We start from the raw sequence: 15,478 nt of genomic DNA on the forward strand, positions 1-15,478 counted from the left end.
AACTTGATATTCGCACCACCATCTTTGAGCCAAGAGACTCGATCTTTGCTTCCAATATTACTCTTCCTTCTTCCAAAGATCCGATCAACAAAAGGAGGGGATGTTCTTCTCTCTAATAGGAATTATATATTTAATATTAAATCATGCAAGTTATATATTTTTATCATAAACAATATTACTATATATTATAAGCTATAATCTAAGAGAAGTCCCGGAAAAAGTTGAACTCGAAATACATTGGATTGAAAAAATATACATCATCCACCAAGGTAATTCACCATTTGCATCAAGTATTTGTATATTACTAGTATAAAACTTTGGTTCCTCTCTCTCTCCTTCTGAAACTTACATTTTATCTTCGGAAAATTCGCTTCAACTAAGAAAAAAAAAGAGTAGATACATGCTAAACTATGTCTAGCCCGTTGGAAATCTATTTGTTACTCTAAATTTGACTCAATCTCTCTTCAATCTTACATGACTTTGGAGTTATATGCAAAGTCATATTTGACTTTGGCTATTACCCTAGCGCTAAAAGTGGGATCCCCGCCTTAGAAAATACAAAAGTCATATTTGAGGCCAAATTTGATTCAATTCCTCTATAATGCACAAGAGTTAAAAAGCAAAAAAGTCAAATTTGACTTCGTATGGTTGAGCAAGCAATCTAGAACACCAACGTTAGTTGCCCAATCCTTCGCATTAGGAGGCTCTCAAATTCACATTATGGCCAATCCTTTGCATTAGGAGTGATGATGTTCCGCTGCAGGTGGAAGCTCTTGCGGCTAGAGAAGGAGCAGTTTTGGCGGTGGAAAGGAGATTCCAAAACTTTACCGTAGAGGATGATTCCTTCTGAATAGCATCAGTTTTACAGGAGCAGTCTACCAATCTGGGACAAGGATTGTCTGCCCTCCCACTTCCGGTGCCCTCTCGTGCCCTCCTGTTTTATGTGGTCACGGTTAAGTCACGTCAACATTTTATATTGTTTTTTTATAAAGATAATAAGATAAAAATGAATAGTAATATAAAATGTTGACGTGGCTTAACCGTGACCACACAAACAGGAGGGCACATGAGGGCACCGGAAGTGAGAGGCAGACAATCCTTGTCCACCAATCTGTCCTCAGTGGGACACTCTTAAGAGGATGAAATATCTACTCCTAAATATTCTCTATGATTCTCCCGATTTAATACAAATTCTATAACCTGAAATGATTCTTCCTCAACTAGTACAAATACACTCTTTTAGGCTTCACCTCGGGTAACGCAATTATTGCATACTTTATTCTCTTGCCTATTGCTTGAATCTAATACGGCTTACTAACTTGATAGTCCGAGAGCCATTGGCCAACACCTCATCAGTCCCTAGGTTACTTTACAGTTTGTTTATTGTTTTACAGGTAGTAGAATTTGTGAATCTCATCCCCTCATGGTGATGCGCGAATTTGGTTCCAACAATACTCAAACTTATAATTTTGTTCCAATGTCATACATATGTTAGTCAATATGTTTTTTTTTTTTTAACTGTGATATGACGACTTGGCTATAATAAACTCATATTTATGTTGATGTGGAATTTCAAAATACTTGAAATACGAAATTTCAAGCCCAGATCCAGATACCGAGAGTGAATTCTGGTACATGGGTGCAGGGCCGGCCCAGGCCCAGTGCAAGCAGGGCAACCGTCCGGGGCCCAAAAAAATTAGGGGCACCAAAATTATTAGGGTGGTATATTTATATATGTTTTTATAAGAGTATAAATTTATAGAATTTGGTTCAAAGACATAGAAATTTAACTAGAAGTGGTGGTTTGTCATTTGAAAATAATGAGGAGGTCTTGGTTCAAAACACCATGTGTGCTTATTTACTTTCCATTTTTTACAAATTTCTTTTCATAAGAGTATAAATTTATAAAATTTGGTTAAAGGATCAAGAAGTGTAATTATAAACAATGATTTTTTATGTTTAAAATTGACAAGAGGTCCTAAGTTCGAAATGCTATGTGCATGTTTATTCTTTTCAATTTTTACAAATTTTTGTTTGGTTGTTAATTTATTTTTAGTTACTATCTAGTAGCTATTTGGGTTGTTATTTTTAAATATTCGTTTTAATTCAAGTCTAATCTTCAACAAAGAATAATACGTAGACCAAATTTGCAAATTATATGACGTGTTATCAAAATGTTTAATTTAGTGCCCATTCATTAATAATACATATCAATTAAAGACTCGAAAACATCATTATTTTTTAGTCCCATATTGACAAGGTTAGTAAATAAGAAAAAAAACACCTCACGATTTATTCAAAAACACATTCAAAGTTCAGATGGAAAATAAAACTCATCATCTATCTACTTGTAAACCCGAAGTTTTTTTGTTTCCCTCTCTCAATACAAAATAAAGTAGTCTTTTTATGTTTCTAAATTATTGAGTTTGAAGTGTTTTTTCTAAGTATAATTTTATCGATATCTTACGTGTGAAAATAAATAATTTTCTTACATGAAGTTAGGGCACTTTTTTTTATGTCGCCCCGGGCCTAAAAAATCTTTGGACCGGCCCTGCATGGGTGCTCTACGTCAGAGGATTGCAGCATTGGTGCCAAGATGTTTACACCAGCTTCCCATTCGATTTAGCATCTATCCAGAATATCTTTGTGGCGGCGAGTAAAGGCAACGCAATCCTCTTAATTGTGTACCTTAATCATTGGAGACTCGAATAAGGTGTTGTAGTTGGTGGTTGGAACTGGCTTTGCACTTAAAGATGCAACCGAAAATCGATGAAAGCCGGAGGTTTTAAGGTTTGAAGAGACAACAAACAACAACAACAAAGCCTTTTCCCACTAAGCGGAAGAAATGAAAAAGAAAAGTTTGAGATATTTATGGAGGATATTTCGAAAGCGTCTCTCTGTTGAATCTGGGATGACTCTTCTCGAGATTTGTGTATCCGATGGCCAAAATCACTCAGTAACACAACAGGTAGCTTTTCGTTTCTCGTGCACACATGAAATGTAATCTCTCATTATTGTTGCCTGAAATGTAATCTCTCATTATTGTTGTCTTTATGGTACAACTCTCGAGATCACACGCCTAAATTAAGAATGTCGCCATTACCTCACAACGATAACGAGACCGAATTGCCACATGTCAAAGAATATCAAACAGTAGCTATTCTGATTGACTCTGAAAGGCATGGTCTTTGGATAATTATTCATCCTCATGTGGAATGCCCTTTCAGGTACATAGTTAAGACCATTTGTGGGACCATGAATTTTCTAGGGTTAGAGTAAAGCATATCAGAATACGCGTACCTCAGAAGTCTAGTTATAAACTCAACAGCTTTAATTGGATCACGCTACTCAAATGGACAAACGATGCCACCACATCGTGCTATACTCTGGAAAGGTAGGCGAAGTATGCCGAACTCGCTAAGATCGACTATTCTTGTTCCGCAAGACACTGAATATGATCTAGTTAGGGATTAGCGGGTTTCCTATATTCTTGAAGATTTTTACAATTTAGGGATTGGTGTGGGCTGCAAGTAATCACACTCCTTAGAGAAAACAATATCTAACCCTAGATATCCTCTTGGATTCTATCGGTTTAATAAGGATTCCATATCCGAAAAGGTATCTCACCCGACTAGTGCAAATATCCTCATCTAAGGCATAACTCTGGTAACGCATATTACGCGATTCACACACAATTTTCTTATTCTCTTTCCTACTATTTGAGCCTTAATATTGCTTACTAACTTGGTCGTTGGAGCCTTTAGCCGGTACCCTACATGTATCCAAGGTCTTGTTACGGTTGTGTGTTTTTGTACAAATAGCTGGACATGCGTAGCACCTCAATCAACAGCGAAGCACGAATTTGGTTCTGACAACGCTCATTAAATCAATTGAGTTGCTGATCATTAAATCAATGGAGTTGGCTTGGATTCATAAAGGTCGTACCCAGTGCACAAGGCTCCCGCTTTACGCAGGGTCTGGGAGAGTTGGCTTGCTTAGTATAATGTTTGAATTGCAAGGGATTCAATGTTAGCTATTCACTTCTTTCACTCCCCTAGTTTGGTCCCTTAACAACTTCAGGTGGATTGGCAAAAAGGTTTAGAGCGTTTTTGTCAAATATCGTTTAAAGTTGCTTATATTTTCCGAGAAGGTAATCCACTACAAAAAAAATATGACTAGTGTGCACAAAAAGTTATTTGTGCCCTATAAGGTCAAAGGGCACCAACTTATGTATCAATTGCCAAGACAGCTAGTGCTTGTTTTATGCTTCTGCACTTCTAATTTTCATTTTGTAATTGCATGTTTCTACAATTCTCTGCGAGTAAACAACCCCTAGAATTTGGAGATTTTCATTGCTTAATTGAAGTGAATGACTATTACATTCTTTTGTATTTTTTTTGGAAACATGGTTGGTGGGTTTGGGTGTTGGGACTCAGGGTGTTAGGGAGAGAACGAGAGAGGTCAGACATGTGATGCTGATGGGGTTTAGGGGATGGGTGCTCATCGAATGGAGATGTTTGGTGTTTCTTTTTGCTTTTGGGGTGGGGTGGCTTCAGAAATATGAGGAACAAAGTTGAAATTTTTGAAGAATTTTTTGGATATGAGGTGGATTCATAACATTGTGGGGTGTGTATTGAACAACCCTTTTAAAAATTTGATTAAAGTTCTTAACTAATATGCACATCAGCAAGTGGATAAATTAAATGTTGAAGAATTTTTTGGATATGAGGTGGATTCATAACATTGTGGGGTGTGTATTGAACAACCCTTTTAAAATTTTGATTAAAGTTCTTAACTAATATGCACATCAGCAAGTGGATAAATTAAATGTCAATGTGCTCTCAAAATGCTATATACTGATTTCTCAATTTAGCCTTCTTGAGCATTTGGTTAGCTATTATCCGAATTAAATTGCTTTAATTTTAGGGAAGGTCAAAACAAACTTACATAAACTTAATTATCTCTTTATTAATATTTAACTAGTATATGGGCACATACAAAGTGTTTGACATTTTTTTATTTTTGTTTTTGAAGTGGAAGGAGAGAGGAAGAGTGTGATCGAGAATGTGAGAGTGGGAGTTTTTTTTTTTTTTTTTTTTTTTTAAATTTAAATTTTTTTTAGTTTTTAATTAGAGATATGTTAGAATTACATGTAAGTGAGGTTTTGAAAAAAAAAAAGATAAATTTTGATTGTGTAAAATTACATTTCTACCCATATTTTTTTTTCATGTTTAGTTTTAATTAGAGGGTTAAACTGGTAATTTTATAGGATTTTGGTTGACAATGAGTGTTTTATTAATATGTAGTTTAGATATTATTGACCTTAAGCATCATTTTTTAACTTTTAATACGTACGGTTTTTTTTACATTTCACATTTTTTACATCTCAGAACAGTTAGATGAAAGATCGATGCCTCAATTTTCTATTTATATTGGTACGTTCAAATTCAAATGTACCAATTAGTTAAGGTAGGTTTGTGATATATTTTTGGTACAATCTATTTCTATTGGTTAGTTTGAATTCAAGTGTACCCATAAGTTTAGGCACGTTTGTGGTACATTTTTTGTACATTTGTGGTACGTTTGTTTAAATGAACTTATAAATTTAGATATGTTTTTTGCTAGAATCAATTGGGTACATTTGTTTTACATGTACTATGGGTACATTTTCATAAATTTTGTTACCATTTGTACATTGATTTATATGGTATGATGTGAGAATAAAATTGAAAAAAAAAAAGAGAGAAAATTGCATGAACAATATGTGGCAACTATTAACATGTATGTACAAAACCAAGTATGACGCCCAAAAATATCGGTGACTAAGGGCTTTTGATAATCTAAGGAGTGTGAAGAAGAGTATACAAAGATTGGAGGAATCAGCTATGTCCTGCAGGGGACTCCAAAGACTTGAGATACTGAGAAGGTGGGTCTTACTACTTAAAGAGGTGGAGAGGCTGAAGCTTTCTCAGGGTTCCGGCGACAATTCCAGTGACAGCCAACCTTGAAGTAGGTCTCAAGCAACTCCTCATAACCTCAGGTACATTCTACACGTAATGTATGTGAAAATGTGCCTCAAATATGTGATTTTCAGTTCAAAACCTAATCGCTACGTTTTCAGGCGAATTTATAAAGAGTCAGCGAGCTCGGTTCTAGCTAGATTCTGTCAAATTAGGCAGTAATTGGCCACTCGCTCCTAACCCCCAAGCATGTGTTACGCGGAGGCAAGGTATTGTAATCTATCTCTCCTCTCTTCCTCTCCTTCTCTATCTAGCCCTCTCTCCAGGATCAATTCAATGCTGTAAAAATCTCCTGACTTTGGTTTTATGTTGAATTTTACTGTTTGTAGGCCCTCTATCACTCTCTCAACAAAAGCGCCTTTTCCATGCTCGACAGTCCCACATGCAAGTAGTCACTCTTCTGCTCATGTTTCTGGTTTGGTTTCTCTTATTTTTATGGTTCTCTGCTTGGAAAACCGAAGCATATGAGTTCGATTGAGAAATCCATTTGTTATATTATATGCTTGCATTTTAGACATCCGTAGATTATTGTTTTTCTAGGGTTTTATGTTTTTTTGTATGAGTTTAGTTATCGAATGGATGAATCAAGATTCTTACTTCGTCAAGTAATATTAATAATTTTTCTCCTAACTCTCATAGTGTTCACTAGGGCTTTCCTCCCAAGTGTTTCTAAAAGAGGATACATGTTTTGGAGTTTCTTGCCATGGTACTGAGGAGGGGTGATGATGAAAAATTTATGGAACTTACAAGATAGGTGTACAGTGACCAATAGTTCATCACCCTGAAATTTGTTTCATTTCATTTAGGCAAGATATTCCCATACAATTCCTTTCAGTTGATTTGAAACACAAACTGTCAAAAAGATGATACGTGTGATGTATTATATACACGTTGTCTCTTGATAATTACGAGGAGACAGACAGATTAGTCAGATAATATACACCATGAGTAGTGAAAGGGAGAGGAAGAAAGGTCTGCTTATATATACATAAAGTTTTAGCTCCACACATAAACTCACTCTCACTTAATTCGTTGGGACTTATTCAACCTGAAATACCGATTCATTTTAGTTAAAAATAAAAAGCTTCTCTTCTTTTCTTCATTTATGCAGCGGCTTTGCCATGGATGACTTGATATGCTCAAAGTAGCTTCCCCTTCACCATATTACAGAATAAATAAATCTTCTCTAAGAAGTATATATGTCGTTGCAAACGACACAATGCTCTAATATTAATCTAGCCATAACTCTATTCAGACTACTTATAGTCACTCTATTGATCTTACTTTTTTATTTTTGTCTTTTTTGAATAGGTGGAGGTGTTCTGTTTTGTACATTTTCTCTTTGCCGCTACGCAATAGGTTAGTTTTCTCTTTTGCTATTCAAGTGAAATCTGTTGGTTCTTTATTTCTATAGTTATAGATATTGTTAGGGTGCATTTGGTGTGTTTGGTTGGGATATAGGTTTAGTTGAAATAGTATGATTTTTTATTAGTGTTTTTTTATTTTATTAATTTAATGACTTATTGTTGTCTCATTATAGACAACATTAACTATAATGAAGATGGAAGATGCTAAGCCTGAAGTTTCAGCTTCCAACAATTCAAATTTCGAGAGCAGTGATTCTGGTCTTCTCCAAGATCGATTTACTGATTTGTGTAAGGTTCAACTTCCAACGCTTTTTGCCCCCTTTTGACTGATCGAATTTATCATTTTGTTCTTTCTTATTGTAATGTCATTTTGTTTGTTTTTTCCCATTGCTTTGATTTTGATTATTAGTGTCTGCATCATGGCTATTTGTTAGTGGAAAGCCAGATAAATGTGTAGGCCATAATGGTTTAGAGTCTTAGGGAGGGATTTTAAACAAATTTGATTTGAGTTTATGTTTGTGGTATTTTGTTGGGTTCAATGTGAGTGGTTTTCTTAGGGTTTAGTAACTTTAGTTTGTTCATTCCCTATGTTAGAAATGATACTCAGAAAGCTTTAATAAATGGAACTGTGCAAGGGCTCCTTTGATGTGGTTCTTTACTGGAACTTGAATACAAAGACCGTTGGCCTCATTTGATGTTAAAGTTTGATGCTACACTGGTTTATTGAATTGTGCTAGGGCTGTGAGAAATTGGATTTTTAGCTTAGCTTTCGTGATGTCTAAGTTTCATTTCTGGGACATTGATCTAAATTAAGGGCGATTTGGTTTAATTTGCTTTGCTTTTGATATGGTATCGTGTTAATTTGTGATCATCAAAAATGGGATTTTGTTTCCTGAAGAGAAACGATGGAGGTGATGATTGTTTCCCAAATGATCAAAGCTGAAATAACTCAGTCAATTATATCTGTGTTAGCAGGGACACCAAGCCACATCAATAGAAATACGTACAAATTATCAAGAATTAGTACTTATTCTAATTACAGTGAAAATATGTACAAATTATCAAGAGTTAGTATAGGTTTAGACATCGACAGAAATACAACAAAAATGAAGGTACGAAATTTTTTAATGTAATGAATGGTAACTTAGTGTGTCTGTATGCATGATGCACATATTGTATAAGGTAATGCCTTTCGTTATTATTTGGTTGCATTTGTCTGTGGTTGCCTTTGCAACTCCTTGCTGATTAATTTATATAGTTTTAGGTGACAATCACCTTTTATATTCATATTTAGTATTTCATGGTTTATAGAGATGTGGTTTGATTTTGATTGCTAGACGAGGAAATCAAGCATGTCTGTGACTTGGTTTTGGTTGTTTTAAAATATATGCTGGCGTGCCTATTTATGCGGTTATATGTTTATTTCTTTTTAACAAAGTTATTTTCTTTGTCTGTATTTGTTTCTCCTCACTTTGTCGCTGCATCTGTGTGTTGTTTGTTTACGTGGCTTGCACTGTTTGTTTGTCGGTGGTTTTGGTTTGGTCACTGGCAAAAAAACCTCTACAGCCATCTATGTCTTGGCATTTGTTTAAAATGCATGGTTGGATTCATATGTGTATGAATGTGTGCTTTTTTTTTTCTTATCAAAGCGGTAGAAAAGGGAGGTCATTTTTTTTTGTGCCCTCGAAAAATTTGTTCTAAATGATAGCAAATTTATCCTCTTGTTCATTTAGGGAGTCTAATTGTTTTAGAAGAGGACAAATTTACCCTCTTCTTTGTGTGTTTGTACAGGGAGATAATTTGTTTTAAAAGAAGACAAATATTTCCTCTTCCCTGTGTTTGTGTAAAGGCTTAAATGACATGCGTTATTTCTTTGTGTATGATCAATGACCGGCTACGGAATATAATATGTATGTCATATATTTTCAGGGGAATGTTATCCCTTTTTTATTACTGCACAGAAGAAAAAAAAAACAATGTATTGGGTGCATGTGTTTTTTCATCATTTATTTTTGTAGTGTGAAAGTCAATTGTGTTTTTGTTGTTGCAGTCGGGTTGCACTTGCTCTTGGTATACTTCCAGCATTGGTCTTCAATTCACCATTTAAATGCAGAAGAGGAAGTCCCCCCGCCATATAGTTAGAGCCTTAAGAGGTGATATGTTTTTTTTCCTTTGAACAAGTTTTTGGAATCAATATTATTTGAATTTTTTATATTCTGACAAGCAAGTGAAGTCAAGTCTTAGGTTCCGTTTGGTACGTGGGACAGGATAGATTGGAGTGGGACGAGACGTTCCGTCCCACGTTTGGTGCGCAAAAAACGGATGGAACGCACTGTTCCACAGGACAAGTTTTGGGTGAATTTTCGTTCTGCCTCTCCCTCTTGGAACGACTTGTTCCACCTCCATGGAACACAAATTTATAACATTTTAAGACAAAAATACCCTTAATCTTTTTCAATATTTACACCATCTAAAACAAACTCTAATCCATTCTCTGCTACTGCCTTTCTTTTCGCGTAGCCTTCCTTATCCTTCATCGTCATCCTCATGTCTCTTGCCCTCCTTCCCCTCTGTTTCCTTCTCTCTCCCCTCTCTTCCTCTCTCTGGAAGTTAGGGTTTTCTGATTTTTTTGTCTGATTTTGCAATTCTGGGTTCGGCTTCACCAGATCACGATTCTCGCCTCCGTAAGATCTCGATTGATCTCCCTTTTGCTTTAATTCGTACTAATTTTTGTTCTTGCTATAGTTTCTTGAATTTGGGGTTTCTATCTTGTTGGCTGCCCTATTTATGGTATTCAAAATTCTTCTAATTTTTCTGGGTGTGTCAGCATGTATGAGGTTTCTATCATGTTGGCTTCCCTATTTATTAGAATGAGATTAATGGGTGGGTCAGCATGTATGAGGCTGGCAAGTTGGTGATAGTTTTGAATGCAGAGAAGAGAAGGTGTTTGATGAAATAGCTAAGAGACAAGGCGAGGACGCTGCAGGAAACCTCTTCGTTCGAATGACCCCTCTTTTTCATAACATGGTTGTATGCTCTTAGTTTTGCTTAACTATAGGTGCATTCTGGATTGGATGGGATCTGGGAGGAGGATTAGCTAAAATTATAAGGATGATGCTCTGTTCCAAGCACCAGGCGAACCGTTGTGACAAGTACCCTCAAATTTTGATCTCACAGCTACACTTCATTAATCATGCATTGCATGTTACTTGTCTACTACAAGTGATGCAAAATTAGGAAGCTACTACTACATGTGAAAGTGTTTTTGATATGTCAGGTGGTCGCAGGTCCTTTATTATTGCTGGCAAGGTTGAGGAACTATTACTACCATCAAGGGATGATGAAAAATCGTGTACCAATATATGTGTTAGCAAGAGAAGCTTTGATTTTACTGCAAGAAGGTCAGAAGAGGAAGCTCTTGAAGTCATGCACGTATTTTCTTCGGCCCTGGACAAATGTCTTGAGGTATCTTAACTTTTCCGACAACGCCATGGGTGAAAATGGTGTCAATGCATTTGGGTCACTTCTGAGTTCACAAAACAAATTGGAAGAGCTTTATTTGATGAATATGACAACGCTTAATATGTGTCACAACACAAGGGAGTGGCACTGGCACTGCGATGTGATTAGGAAGATCAAATGGCTGAGTGAGAAGGGGATTTCTATTATGATCGATACCGAAGGACAAGCAAACTATGAAGATTTTTCTGATTGTAGGGATATAAGTTAGTTGGTTAGTAGCTTATGAGTGAAGCAAAGAATACTTGTATAAGTAACAAACACATCTTTGTTTGTAATTCATTCATTGTTTAAGGAATACAATCTTTAGTCATTCTTTTTCTCTCTCTAAATTCTCTGCCTTTGTTTTTCGTTTTGCTTCTTCTACAATCTCCAAAAGCTAATCATGGTATTGTTATATGTGTTCAAATATGAACAAGTTCAAAAAAAAAAAAAAAAGTCTTGTTCCGTCCCACGCTAAACATTGTACCAAACAACAGACAGAACAAGGGTAAATTAGTCATTCAATCTTTTGGTTCCGTTTTGTCCAGCGCGTACCAAACATAGAATGGAACAACTGTCCCATTCTATCATGTGCGTACCAAACATAACACGGAACCTCTGTTCCGTCCTGTCCTGTCCTTTCTCGTCCTATCTATGTACCAAACGGTAGTGATTTGATGCATGTTGGGTTTATGCATGTTTTTTCAGTGATTTTGATGCCACCAAACTTATCTTAATGTATCACTTTTGACATTTTATTCTGCTTCCTTTAGTAATTTTACTTGATTAATAGAATTTTAGATGTTTTCATTCTCGGTTCATTTAGTTAGTCAAGGTATTAATCTTCTGCAGATTACGACATCATTTTGTTGTTCATCTGATTTTTTTTTCCCTATTTATAACACACCCTGATCAATGGCTCCCAAGCTTACTTGAAAGGGATTGTCATTTTAATTAGCTTGGATCTAATTTGAAAATTATGTTTTATACACCAGTATTCCAAATATATTGCAATTTATTTCATTTCTGCTTTTTTTTTTTTTGTTAGGCAAGCGAATACCAATGTACAGAGGTGATTACTCAAGTGCTAGAATATACCAGACATTTTCTTAGGCAACTTGAAACTATGCAGGTAAATGCAGAGTTCAATGCCTTTATATCGCATATTCTCAGCTTTTAATGCATTTTTAATCTGGTCTTTAATTTGTTTCAATTAGGTTCATGAAGTTTGATTACACTCTTCATTTTCAGTTGTACCAATTAGGCTCATAAATTGGTTCAAAGAGTTCTAAGAGCTTGATTCACCTATTTTATACTTTTCATGTAAAACTTCTTTCATAAAGCTAAAACATCTTTCATTGTAAATAAGTTTAACCATAGGTAACAATCTTTTATCTCTTCATTTGGTGTTTTCCTGCATTGTTTAGGTGGTGAATTGCATGGAAAATGGGGGAGAGGGGTACAATTTATTTAATTTGAGCAATTTAAGCTTAGTTGGTTAGTGAGGATTATAGTCAATAAGGCGTCCTCTGTTTATATTTGAATTCTGAATTCTGAATTCATTGAATGCTGAATGAGGTTGTAGTCAGAAAAATTGAGAAAGTCAAGAAAAGACAGAAGATGAAACTACAAATATACGACAAACAACAATGATAGATAAATTCATCTATGTTGGTTTATTAACTTGGTCAAGCAGGCCTTTTGTCTTAATTGGGATTTAGTTTGGGACCTTCATACTAATTTCCTTTGTTTATAATTGTTAACCAACTAAAAGTGCTTTCTTTTGTTTATTTTCCGATATGTTTTAGCCAGTTGACAATCCAAAAAGATTTACTTAGGCACACATCAAATTGTGATTATTATACATGTACCTAAGATATAATGCTAGATTTATTTTTATAGTTGTCTCATATTATATAAAAAAATTCAAAGTGCTTTCTCTCTATGCATGAAAACTATCCATTTCATCATGCATTTTTAGTTAAGCTACTATGTTTTTGTAATTGTTCTGACCGAGGGGGAGGAACAGAGGCTAAAGTACCTCCAATTTGTTCAAGAGGAAGCTCATGCAGCAGTTTGCTTCATAAACCTTTATGGTTAGCTTTCATACAATATGTTGTATGTTTGGGGGTATCTCTGCATCTTAATTTCTGCTCTCAGGTTGCTGAAAGTTTGTAATTTTACTTGCTACTCGATTATAAAAATGTAAAACAAAATTTGTACGTGATTTGCAAATTTGTATTTGATTTTAGACGTTTTTCCAATGCAAGGCATATGTTGAGCATGCATGTAAATGGTACAAATTGTTTTGGTTTTGGACAGTAAGTTTTGAGTTTTACAACCTTGCAAGGGGACTATGACTCGAACAAATTTAGTGTTGGGGGATACAATTTGGTTCTTCTTAATACATAATATAACAAAGGTCTAGAAATTTTCCTTCAAGGAATTTGCTAATGTTTTTTGTGCATCTTGGTCTACAGTTTGTATGAAGGTGCATTAGTGTGTGTTATCTATATTGGTGCATTTGAGGGTGTGATTCCGTTCTTACCGTCTTTTTAGTGCATATTTGTACCTGTTGCGACTAATACATTCAATCCCCCAGCGAAGCGCGGGCACATTTTCTAGTCTCAATCCAAGGTTAGGTTTGGGATTGATTAAATTAAAAAAAAAAAAAAAAAACTGCTATGAAAAAAAGCTAGAGTGCAAAATGTGTTTGGTTAATATAAAAATAAGTATTTTTTTTTCAAATCTTGGGTCAAAATAAGCAGAAAAAGTGGAAGCAGCAAAAGATGAACAGTAAAATTTAAAGAAAATCTCTCAACCAAATAATACCCTCTTTGTTTCTCCATTTGACTCCCTGCAGTCGCATCTGGGTTTAGTTTTTGATATGAAAACTTTCACATCTGGGCTAATGTCGCACCAGATTGGGGGAGCTTAGAGGGGAAGATTGGGTGCTTTGAATCCCCATCGCTAAAAGTGTACTTTCGAGCTTTGGAATTATGTAAAAGGGAAGTTAGATGCGTGGTGGAGGTGGGGTGATTTGCCTTTTTTTTTGGGGGGGGGGGGGGGCGGTGCTGCAATGGTTGGTGCGTCTGGGTTGCGGTGAGGCTGGGTTGGAATTTTTAGGGCGTCGGTGGTTGGCTGGGCTGGGGATTTGGGGTGTCCTTTCGAACTTTGGATTGTGTAAAGGGGAAAGTTAGATGCGTGGTGGAGGTGGGGTAATTTGGCTTTTTTTTTGGGGGGGGGCGGTGGGGGATGGTGCTGCGAGGGTTGGTGCGTCTCGGCTGGGTTGGAATTTCTGGGGTGTCGGTGGTGCAGCTGAGCTGGGGATTTGGGGTGTCGACGACACCAAATGCTTGAGGTAGATGGCACTGGTTCATAATTGAAATAAAAAAGATAGTGCTTTCTCAAGAAGAGAAGGCACTAATGCGAAAAGATTTTTGAAGGTTCTAATGCTATAAGTTGTTTTGAGAAAGATGGAGAAGAATAAGATTTTAAATAAAATAAATTATTATTTTAATATCTAATATTATATATTTTTTAATCGTTTAATATGGTCACAGGAATTTTATATAAAAACAACTAAAAATTGGATACTACTTTTTTTTTTCAAAGTACTTTCATAAAAAAATAATTATCAAACGCTGAACTACTTTATTTTACAGCTGTTTATCCTCACAATATATCAAAAGTAACTTTTAAAAAAAAACACAACAATAATAAACTAGTCCTAAATGCCCTAATAATAATTCAAGTTAGTTGCAAATAGATATTTTCACAAATTGTGAAAAAGGGTAAAAGTAGTTGGGAATAGGGAAAAGTAAATGTAAGGGACACAAAACCATTTTTTTATTTAATTATATTAAATTAGAGAGTACAATGCCTATTGTGTGTTTGTAAATTAATAAAAAAAAAATTATATCTCAGTTTTGTGTTCAAATTTTAGTTGGCACGACACAAACAAATGTGTTTTTTTTTTTTTTTTTTGAGGGCATAATTGAGATATTTTGACGGAATTTAAAAAGCATAAATACATATTTGTGCTCAATGAAAATGAGAAAGGTATAATTCAATTACATATTTGAGGGTCATCCTCTAGCCTACGCCTATGCCAGATTAAAATAAATATACTCGTCCTAATATTTACGTTGCTAACACCTCTTAAAAGAGCCTATCATCATGGAAAAATAGACAGATCTAACTAAAATGGTTCTTGAAATTGAAATAACTCTTTATTTTGATCATTGACAATGAAAATCAATAGAAGTAGTATTTGAGTTTTTCCACTGTCAATATTCTTATTAAGTGGGGGTTGGTTTGAAAAAACTACTCATAAAATAGTGGCCACGTGGTCGTTTACGTGATAATTTAATAGGGATATTAACGCATTTTTCACTAAAGTTAAGGATCAAAGTAAAGAATTGTGTCAATTTTAAAGACTATTTTGAGTAAAAAGCCTCTGAAAATATTCACGTACCTTGTGCCTCTTAAAAATTACCGATCATACACATGGCCATTTTCTACATAGCAGGGCCACACTATATGCTAGATTCCAAGATGAACATGGTTATAAATAGAGGAAATGGGCAG

The 15,478-nt window shown here is 35.2% G+C and overlaps 1 long non-coding RNA gene across 1 annotated transcript; it reads left to right on the forward strand.

The window, feature by feature from the left end:
• The first annotated feature begins 9,903 nt into the window (after window positions 1-9,903).
• Window positions 9,904-11,222, forward strand: LOC139192912 (uncharacterized). The gene is made up of 2 exons (XR_011577464.1): window positions 9,904-10,071; window positions 10,675-11,222. It is a non-coding gene; the product is annotated as an uncharacterized lncRNA (long non-coding RNA).
• The last annotated feature ends 4,256 nt before the right edge of the window (window positions 11,223-15,478 follow it).

The sequence above is a fragment of the Malus domestica genome, chromosome 16, assembly GCF_042453785.1.
Source record: "Malus domestica chromosome 16, GDT2T_hap1".
Classification (NCBI taxonomy): domain Eukaryota; kingdom Viridiplantae; phylum Streptophyta; class Magnoliopsida; order Rosales; family Rosaceae; genus Malus; species Malus domestica.